The sequence below is a fragment of the Medicago truncatula genome, chromosome 8, assembly GCF_003473485.1.
Source record: "Medicago truncatula cultivar Jemalong A17 chromosome 8, MtrunA17r5.0-ANR, whole genome shotgun sequence".
NCBI lineage: Eukaryota > Viridiplantae > Streptophyta > Magnoliopsida > Fabales > Fabaceae > Medicago > Medicago truncatula.
The window spans coordinates 20,568,716-20,579,395 of NC_053049.1; positions in this window are offsets into that span (position 1 = coordinate 20,568,716).

Below are 10,680 nucleotides of genomic sequence, written 5' to 3' on the forward strand. Positions count from 1 at the left end.
TAGAATTCACCCTCTAAGTAGATGCTATCCGGTTTAGTTTCCATTGGGCATCCAAATTGACGTTTGGCAAGGATAGGGTTGTAACTGATTCCTCCTTGCATACCGAGAAGGGGTACGTTTGAGTATTCTCCACAACTGACAATGATATTTCTGAAGTTATGGGTGGCGTGGTACCAGGCTATGTCAGATGGAGTGAGGGACATGATTCTTTTAGACCAAGAGAGATTTCTTGGATTGGCTTGAAAGGAATGGGTTTGGGGTAAATGAGAGGTAAACCATTTGTATAGTAAAGGTGCACAACCGAGGATAGCCCCACGACCTACCTGGTTCCGATCGTGTATGGAATGGTACATATCGGCTAACAATGTGGGGACAGGGTTCTTTGTGAGGAAGATTTGAATGGCATGGATGTCAACATAATTATCAACATTTGGGAACAGTACAAGGCCGTAAATGAGTAAGGCTAGGATGGAGTAAAAGGCGTTGACATTGTTTACTTCGGCGAAATCAGAGGCTTGCTGGTAAAGGAATTTGGCGGGTAGGCTTGGAAGATTTCCTTTGATGGTGAGTTTTGTTTTTATGAGAGAGGTTTCAAGATGGAGAGCATCTGCTATAGTGGCGGCTTTTGGAATGGGTTCAAGGCCGGTAAATGGTACTTCGTCAAGCACTGGTAGGCCAACTAAGTAGGAGTATTCCTCGAGGGTGGGAGCAAGTTGGTAGTCGGGGAAAGTAAAACAATGGTAAGCAGGGTCATAGAATTGGACCAAGGTTTCCAAACATCCTTTCTCAACATTTGTCCAAAGGATACCAAGCAGCCTCCCATGACGATCATGAAAGTCTTCCGGACTGGCTACCTTAACTGCAAGATCCCTTAAGTTCATCAAATCCAATTTCTTGAAAGTGAACTTCCTAGTGTTTCTTCTCTCCATCCCTTTGATATTTACAAAAAAAACTATATAAGCCCTTCGATATTTTGATGAAAGAAGTTTTTATGGTTGAATGCATGTATGCATGATTATGCTGCACAAATGGTGAAAACATGGTGAGGTTTTAGGTCCACAATGATGGAGTCAAAGGGTAAACACGTCATTTGGTAAGGACTATGGTCTCATTTGTACCTGTATCACGGGTTCTACCAAGTTCTCAGAGTCTTTAACCGCTTCCGAATGTCATTGGGTTGCGGAAATACTTCCGGTCCAACAACGTTCGTAAGAAAGTCTCGCCTGAGTGTAGTATCGCGTATCAACTAAACCAAAACTACTCTTGATTAGCCACCGCACTACGTCCTAAAAGGCCAAGATGGGTTAATGGTAACTAAAGGTCCTCAACTTCGACGGTCACTTGAAAATAAAATGCCAACACGACTACTCATGCCAACATAAATTACTTCCAAGATTCCTCCATTGAGCGGGGTTATACCACATGAACCAAAACACGAGACTTGACTCTCGGAATGGCACTTTGGTTATACCACCATCTTATCTTATGTTTCCCTCAAGCCCGGGTGTAGGACTTATCTCACCACTCACGTTAAGGAAAAAAGAAAGAAGAAAAGAGAACATATATACCAGTATTTCCATCCTTTATTTTGTTTTTGTTTTAAGCAAGTTAGAGCACAAAGAATTAAATAAAGTCAAGTTAGGCTCAACCCTCCTAAGTTCGGTCCCCAGTGAAGTCGCCATTTCTGTCGCGCCATTTTTCGGACGTCAAGGCCATTTGATTGACTCTTGACTCACTTTTTATCTCACGACTGAACAAATTTTTTTTTTAGGGGAAAAAGTTCCAAACCACCCATTTTGAAAAGATTTAGGGTTCGGGGGTTGGTTATATTTAGGGAAGGTATTAGCACCCTAAATATTCGTAGTACTCTACGAGAACCTCTTGATTTTTATTTAACTTTTTGTGCTTAAACTTGCTTGCTTTTAAAGAGATGAAAATGAAATTGAATTATGAGTTGATAAAGAAAAGAAAATTGATTTTAATTGAAGAGAAAAAAGAAAAATGTTTTTTAGTTGATGATTGAAAAGAGAAAAAAAGAAAATTGTTTTTTAATTGATTTGGAAGGACAAGGTCCTCTGCCTACGTACCCGTGAGGGATCAAAACCTCGTAGTTCGGGGTAGAAATTGACGTTTGATTTGTTTGGTGTTTTTTATATGTTTTGAAAAAGGTTTTGAAATAAAAAGCCAAATGGCAAGTGAGAATTGATTTGTGTTTTTTAGATTGAAGAAAATTGACTTGAAGTTGAATTAGAATTGATTTGAAATTTGATTAAGAAAAATAAAATAAAAAGACGGTCACTTGATTTAAGATCAAGGTTTACTGTGAAAAGTTCTTTTTATGAATTTTTGATATTTGAATGTTTTTGTTGTTTTTGAATAAAGATATGAAAATTAAATAAGCAGAATGAGAAAAATGAAGTTAAGCTAAATTGTGAAATTATTTTAACATGGACCAGAATATTCTGGAGAATAATTAAGTTAAACAAAAATAAATAAATATTAACATTTAAGTTTGGACCAGAGCACTCTGGATTAACAAAAAATATAATATTAATAGTTAATATAGGACCAGAGCACTCTGGATTAATTTAATTAACAATGACCAGAGCACTCTGGAGAATAATTAAATAAAAATATAATATTAACAGTTAATATAGGACCAGAGCACTCTGGATTAACAAAAATATAATATTAATAGTTAGTTTAGGACCAGAGTACTCTGGATTAACAGATAGAGCGAGAATTAAAATGCATGAAAAAGAAATTAGAAAAATGAGATGCTGGGGTGTGTGAGCAGTAAAAGAGGGTGCAGGAAATAAAATGAGGAGGATTGGGCCTTGGGGAACAAATCTCGGCCGTTGATTTGATCAACGGCCTTGATTGGATCTGTTGAAGAAGAGGGGTATAAATACCCATTCTTTCCTTTTTTCTTCATTTTTTCTTTCTTTCTCTCTCTCTTCTTCTCTCACTCTCACGTATTCTCTCTTCTCTCTCTTCCCTTTCTTCACCTTCTCCGGCCAGGTTGGGCCTTCCGGCGCGGCGGCCGGCGAGTCCTCGCGGCGGCGCCACCGCGCCGGAGTTAAAAACGTGTCCTTTTTTTTTATTTTTTCGTCCTCTCTCCTTCTTTTCTCTCCTTCTTTCCGATTTTTAACTCAAAAATGCTCAAAACCCAACGGTTTGACCTAGATCTAAAAGGAAAGAAATATTACTTTTTTGGTAGATCCGGTTTGAATTCGAAACCGGAAGTGGTATGGTTTGGATTTGATTGTTTGTTGTGCTAGAGTTATGTTTTATGACGGTTTGGTGATGGTTACTGAGTTTGATTTTGGTTATTACGTGTTTGTGGGTTGATTGGTGTTGAGTTACGGCTGTTTTTGAGATTTGTTTGTGGCTTGTGTTGGTAACTGATGTTATAGCGCTGACAGTGTTTGGTATGGCGGTACGGTGTTGAACTATGGTTTTGGTGTTTGGAATTTTTGTGTTACTGGACTCTGTTGATTTCTTGCAGGTGAGAAATGTTGTGTCTGTGTGCTTAGCCGTGGAATGTTTCTCTTGTTGGGCCCACTTTTTCTTGGCTGCATCTGTGTTTGTATATATAGAGCTTGAAATGAGCAAAATTTTTGTTGCTTGGAGAGGAGACATTACAGCCTGTTTTTAGTTGTTTGTGAGCTGTGTTTGGGACATTATCGGACCAAATTTTGATTTATTTTTGGACATTAAAAAAATGAAATTAAAGGACTAAGGATAAATAAAACAAAAATAAGATAAAATAAAGGTTAAAAAAAATGAATTTAAAATTAATAAAAGATGGAAATTAAAATTAAATGAAAATTGAGAGAAGAGGGCCCGACTCGGAATCAACTATGAGGTATTTTAAAATACCTCCCTGCCGAAATTTTTGCTCGAAAGGCTGAGACCGGTCGGAGTTAAATGACACGTGTCAAGCTGCCTTAGGTCAAAAATTGGGGTATGACAGTAACCAAGAAATTCTCAGGGCCAATGGTTATCGGCAAGTCTATCTCCCCCAACACATTCTTTCGAGATCCGTCAAAAGCTTTGACCAAGAAAGTACTTCTCCTCAAAGGGGTCCCTCGGTAGCTCAACTGATCTAGAGTTGTCTTGGGCATTACATTGAGAGAGGAACCGGTATCCACCAACACATTTGATATCATGTCTGATTTACAATTCACCGAGATGTGCAAAGCCAGATTGTGACTCTTTCCCGCTTCCGGCAACTCTTCTTCACTAAACCAGAGGTTGTTACAAGCAGTAATATTTCCCACTATGCCACCGAAACGATCTACCGTAACTTCGTGGTCAACATAAGCCTGCTCCAGCACTTTCAACAAGGTATTCCTGTGAGCCTCAGAGCTCAAGAGTAATGACAAGACGGATATCTTCGAAGGAGTCTGCAGCAACTGATCAACGATCTTGTAGTCGCTCCTCTTTATTATCCTCAGAATCTCATCTAAATTTGAATCCTCTATAGATTTGCCTGACTGATTCACATCTGTAGCAATGGGTGAAACAACGGTTGGAGTTGCTTCTTCAACTGGTGGAATGGTCGGCGTAGCTACCTTCTTCTGAAATAACGGCGGACGGACTTTCCCGCTTCTTAGCGCTGCAGAAGTCCCTTCGGCAATATTGCTTATTGTGGCAAAGGAGGCTAGAGGCACCTCTACTCCATTTTCTATCATGGTAGCATTGTATTTGTATGGAACAGCCTTGTCCGAAACATAAGGAATTGGTCCTGGCAACCTTATCACCAAAGGCTCAGCACACTTCTTCAAAGGTACACTCTTGACAGGCGGATCGTGAAAAACTGGCACAATCACGCAAACATCACTGACAGTCAGAAGATTATCATTCATCAAGCTTTGGATGTCGTCCTGAACAGTATGGCAACCCAAGGGATTACAAAGGCATCCTAGACACTTGGCATGATCATGGCTGAACAGAGAAGCTTTGCACAGCTTGATGTGTAGAGGCACCAGAGGAGTGGCAACATTGCGGACATCAAGTCTAGGAGCTTCCTCACACACTTCGATCATATTTACAGCGGCATGATTTGGTAGCGGATTGTCGAGGACATGTGGAACATTATTCTCAAAAGTCAGCTTCCCTTGATCAATGAGCTTCTTCACGATGTACTTCAAAGCATAACACCCCTCGACATCATGACCTAAGGCACCTTGATGAAAATCACATTTGAGATCAGACCTGAACCTTGGAGGCAACGGGTCAGGTGGGGGCTTGCCCTGCCTAGTTGTACAATGTCCTCTCTGGAGTAAAGTTGGAAGCAACTCAGCATATAACATCGGTATAGGAGGAAAAGTTGGTCTAGCTTGCTGATTTTGTTGTTGTTGTTGGACCGGCAACTGTTGTTTCATCTGTTGAGCAACTGCATTGACGGGCACTGGAGGTTGACCCGGTGGCAGGGGGTACTGATGGTAAAATGGCGGAAAGAAAGGATGCTGAGAATACGGCATATATGGGTATGACGGAGGCATTTGAGCTGCACTGATAGGAGCAACAGTGGCCATGGATTGACCGGCTCCCGCTGACACCATCCCCACTTCCGTTTCTTTCTTCTTGTGGTGTCCATTACCATATCTCTTCGGTGCACTCGTAGAAGATTCAGCTTTCTCAAACACAATGATTCCATCCCTGACGGCTTCCTCAAGACGGGTTCCCATGGTGACCATCTCCGAAAAGTTGTTCGGGGCAGCGATGATCATCCTCTCAACATAATCTTTTTTCAAGGTCTTTAAGAACGTCTGGGTCATTTCTTCTTCATCTAAAGCAGGAGTGATACGGGCAGCTGCCCCTCTCCACCTTTGCGCATATTCACGGAAACTTTCCTCCTTTTTCTGAGATAGGGACCTGAGGAACTCCCTGTTCGGCTTCAATCGAGTGTTAAACCCGTAGTGGCTCTTGAAAGCAGCGGCTAGTTCATCAAAAGTATGGACATCATCTTTGCTCAGACTAGTATACCACTCTGCGGCATCTTCCATCAGACTGTCTTGGAAGTAATGGATCATAAGGGAATCAATGTCCTTGTAGTTGCCCATCTTCCGGACATATTTGACAATATGATTTTGAGGACAAGTCAGCCCGTTATACTTGTCGAACTCCGGGACTTTGAACTTTTTTGGAACATCTACCTTCGATACCAAGCAAAGATCCTGGGTTTTAATGGAGTCTCCGTTTCCCCTGTTGGCCTTAAGTTCCCGTCGGAGCTCTTTGGCAAGTTCTTCCATTCTCTCTTCCATAGTTCCGGTTGTGGCAATACTCCCGCGGTGCGCATTAGCATGGACAAAATGAGGCACCGTATTCACAATGGGTTCGGTAACAGTTGTTGCAGCTTGAGTCAAGGCGGTACTAACAGGAGTTAAGTTTGCCCCTGAGATTGGGCCACTGTTGGTAGTACCAGAGGTGCCTGCCCCTGTATTAGTAGTATAGTACGGCGGAAGTCCGTAAGGATACCCAGATGGCATGATAAAGCGGGGATCAGTTGTTACGGTAGGAGTCACATTTGCAGCTGCAGAAACTACAGGAACTGGTTGTTCCTGAGCAGCCAACAGAGCAGTCATAGCATCATGAGCTTTGGCCAATTCCTCCTTTAGAGCTGCCAATTCGGTACGGAGCTGTGTGTTCTCTTCTTCCATAGCCCTTTTCTTTCTTCTGTATTCTCTGGTTCGATCAATTCTATCAGGTTCGTAGACCCTCTGAGTACGAGCCACTTTTCACACTGAGGCAGAGAAACCAGGAGGTGGTAAGCACTTGGAAGCCTTTGTGACCGATGCATGATGCATATGATGCATGATATGCAAATGCAAATGCGAAAGACTTATTTTTCATCGAAGGGTTTTTAAACAAATTAGAAATCTTGCAAATAATCTAAACTACATAGCATTTTCAAAAGGAAGACTTTGAAATTTCAACAAGATAAACAAATGAAGCCCTCAAGCATAGGAAGTAGTCGGAGGATCATCGGACTCGGAATCTGAATCACAGTATCTGGCAAAGAAATCTCGTCGTCCTCGAGCTTTCTTGGAGTCCCTCATAAGCAGCTCGTCTTTCTCTTCCAATTCCCTCCGGGCCTTAGCTAGTTCTTTCTTCAACATCAGATTCTCATGAGTCTTCTGCTCATCTCTACCATCCAAAGTCATGATTAGATTCTCAGCTTGATTGTACCGAGCTTTCCATACTTGCTTCTCACGACTCTCCATAGCTAGATGCTCCTGATACATATCCTGAGTCGTGGGGAGTAGAGGTAGAGGCATAGATGGAGCGGATGAAGACACGTATCTCATAGCTGGATAAGGCATACCAATCTCCTCAGCTCGATCTATCACCCACTGAGTATAGGCCTCATGAGCGACACCGGATCTCACACCTAGATGCTTCACACTTTTCCTTCGAACCTTGGACCAAGCATCCATGAAAGCTTTCCTTTGTCCGATAGGAGCATTCGTGTAGAAGAAGAACTCTGGAGATGTAGCAAGATTGATGGGCTTCGACTTCATAGGGAACCCAAACTGTCTCATAGCAAGCTCGGGATTGTAGTTGATTCCTCCACGGGTACCAAGAAGAGGTACATTGAGAAAGTCTCCACAACCCATAATAATTTCTTTGGCTTGAGCGGCGGGAGTGATCCAAACCACCTCATTAGGAGTGAGGGCCATAATCCGCTGCGAGTAGGACCAATTCTCCGAGTTGTCATGGAAGGAACTCGGAAGGTGCGAAATAAACCACCTATACAAAAGAGATATGCAGCAAAGAATATACCCACGGCCCTTGAGAGTCCTGTCATGAATGGCGTGGTAGGTATCCGCTAGCAAAGTAGGAACCGGATTCTTGGAATGGAAGATCTCAATAGCATTCATGTCCACGAAGTTGTCGAGGTTCGGAAAGAGAATGAGCCCGTAGATAAGCAAAGCAAGAATAGCCTCGAGTGTATCCTGACGAGTAGTACTGAGATTAGCCTGATCAAGAAGATACTTCGAAGTGAACCCCCGGATGTGAGACTTGGTAATAAGATGGTTGGAGACGTCGGAAGTCTTGAGGTAGAGATCCTTAGCAATAACCAGAGGAGTAAGAGAAGTTCCGGGACCGGTGAAAGGTGTCTTCTCGGCTATAGGTAAACCCACTAGATTGGAGTAAGCCTCGAGAGTAGGAACCAACTGGAAGTCCGGGAAAGTGAAACAACGGAAGCTCGGATCATAAAATTGCACTAGAGTGTGCACTAGCTTCTCGTCCACATCAGTTCGGAGCAAAGTAAGCAATCCCCCATACCGGAGTCGGAACCCTGTTTGACTCTTGACCTTGAGTGCCAACTCTCTCAAACTAACCAAATCCACTTCCTTGAACTTGTAGCACTTAGTCTTCTTCATACCTGTGATTATTTACAAGAATTTCCATTTGTTTAAACCCTTCGATGAATGCATGAAAAATGTTTATGCATGAATGCATGTATGCATGATTTGTGTTGTTTAGTTACAAGGTGGGTTGAGTTTCAAAGTAACAGGGCCATGGATGGACACGGCGTCCGGTGAACTAAGGCTTTGGATAGTAGTAACCAAGGTTCTAACACAGTTCCCAAACTGCAACCTCTCTCACATATATCATGGTAGTACAGGACGACACCTGTTCCATGATTATTTGTGAGAAGGTCTGGTTTGAGTGTAGTATCGTGTGACGACTAAAGTTTGAGACAACACTCAATTTAGCCACCGCACTACGTCCTAAAAAGGCTAGGATGGGTTTGGTAACTACGGTTCATAGCTTCGTCGAACAATTGAAAGTGAAGTGCCTAAGCATGACAACACACGCCGACAATATCACCTTCAAAATGCCTCAGCTATGTGAGATTGATCGCATAATCCAATACACGAGGCAACCCCCGGATCGAATTGTCGATTATATCTCTACCTAAACATAAGTTCACTCAGCCCGGGTGTAGGACTTTTGATATTCTCACCCCACACGTTAAATGAAAGTAAACAAGTATTCACATATGTAAGCAATAAAACAAAGTGTAAATATAAACTAAGGAAAACTAGGCGCGACCCGCTAAAAAAATCCCCAGTGAAGTCGCCATTTCTGTTATCATGGTTTATGGGTGCCAAGCCATTAATTGGACTTGAACCTTTTGACCGTTGATATTCTCTATTTTTTCTTGGGAAGGGCAAAATTGAGAAAAACCCTTAGATTCTAAGTTCGGGGGTCGTTTTCGCTACGGGAAGGTGTTAGGCACCCGGAGCGATTATGGTACTCCATAAGAGCCGCTCTCCTAAGTTGATTTCTACGCTTTAGTTTTATTGCTTATTTGTAAAAAAGGAAGGTGTGATTAGTTAAGAATAGGGGGTGAGAAGAAGTAGAATTTGATTTTTATTTCGGCTTGGAGGAGTTTTGACTCATTGCCTACGTACCCTTTTAAGGGATCAAAACCGATCGTAGTTCATTCTCAAAAAAATAGTTTTTGTTTTCGTTGGTTGATTTTAAGTTTGAAAAGAGATTTTGAAGAAAGGAGATGAGAGGCCTCAAGGGCATAAGATTTGGAAAGTGTGAGGTGGAATTAGTCATCTTGCAAAAATAAAGTCCAAGGAGGATTAAGATTTATTGAAAAATTTACTTAAGAAAATAAAGGGAAATAAGGAGTTTTGACTCCATTTTATTTTTTAAAAAGTTTTCAAGTGAGGTTATTTGCATGTCTTGGAAAAGTTGATTTTTTTCTAAGTGTTTAAGCCTAAGCGCTTATCTAACCATACAATCCTATGCATACATCTAAGGTGAGTGTGTGCGTGCCGGTGCGTCATAGTGTCCATAGTCCATATTACAAAAATTCCCTAAATACATTCTATGGCCCCTTTGCCAAGCTACAAACCAATGGTAAAATATTACATCACCGGATGAATTACAATTTGCAAAAAAAAGAAAACTAAACTAATGGAGACAATAGTGAAGATGGTGAAGTGCTATGAAGTGATCAATATGAAAGGGAATGTTAGTAGAAAATGGTAAAAAAAAAGAAAGAATATGGCATGAAGCGATGGAAGAAAGTACGGCATAAAACGGTAAAGTGACGATGAAAATAAGCCGGAAACATGTAATGAATAATGCACATGATGCAAGAACAAAACTCAACACATCAAAACAGTGACATATGCATAGCAAACAGTAGCAAAATTCATATGGAATAGTATGCAAATCAAACATGACGAACACGAACATTATGCACATGAAGTAACAGGTAAAAATGCGAGAAAAGTGACTTAAAATAGTAAAAACCCTTGACAAAACAACACTAAAATTTTTACCAACTTTTCCAAGCAAAATACCACTGAAAATTATCAAGAAAAATAGTAAAATGACATGGTAAATTTCTTGGAATTTATTGATAAAAATTAACATGAACAAAGGGTGCAAACAGCAGGCAAGTATGGTGCAAGTAGCAAAAAAAACAAGAAAATAAACTGAACGAGGCCCAAACCAAGGCCCAAACACACAAAGGGGTCTGGATGCACAGGAGCCCTTGGATTGATCCAAAGTGCTGAAACCCTAGATCCAAGGGCTCATATTCATCCAGAGTAAAACCGAAATAAACGGCTCTGGTTCACCCTGTCTATAAATATGTTCCACACCGGTTTATTTTCATTTTACTGGTTCCCTTCTCCC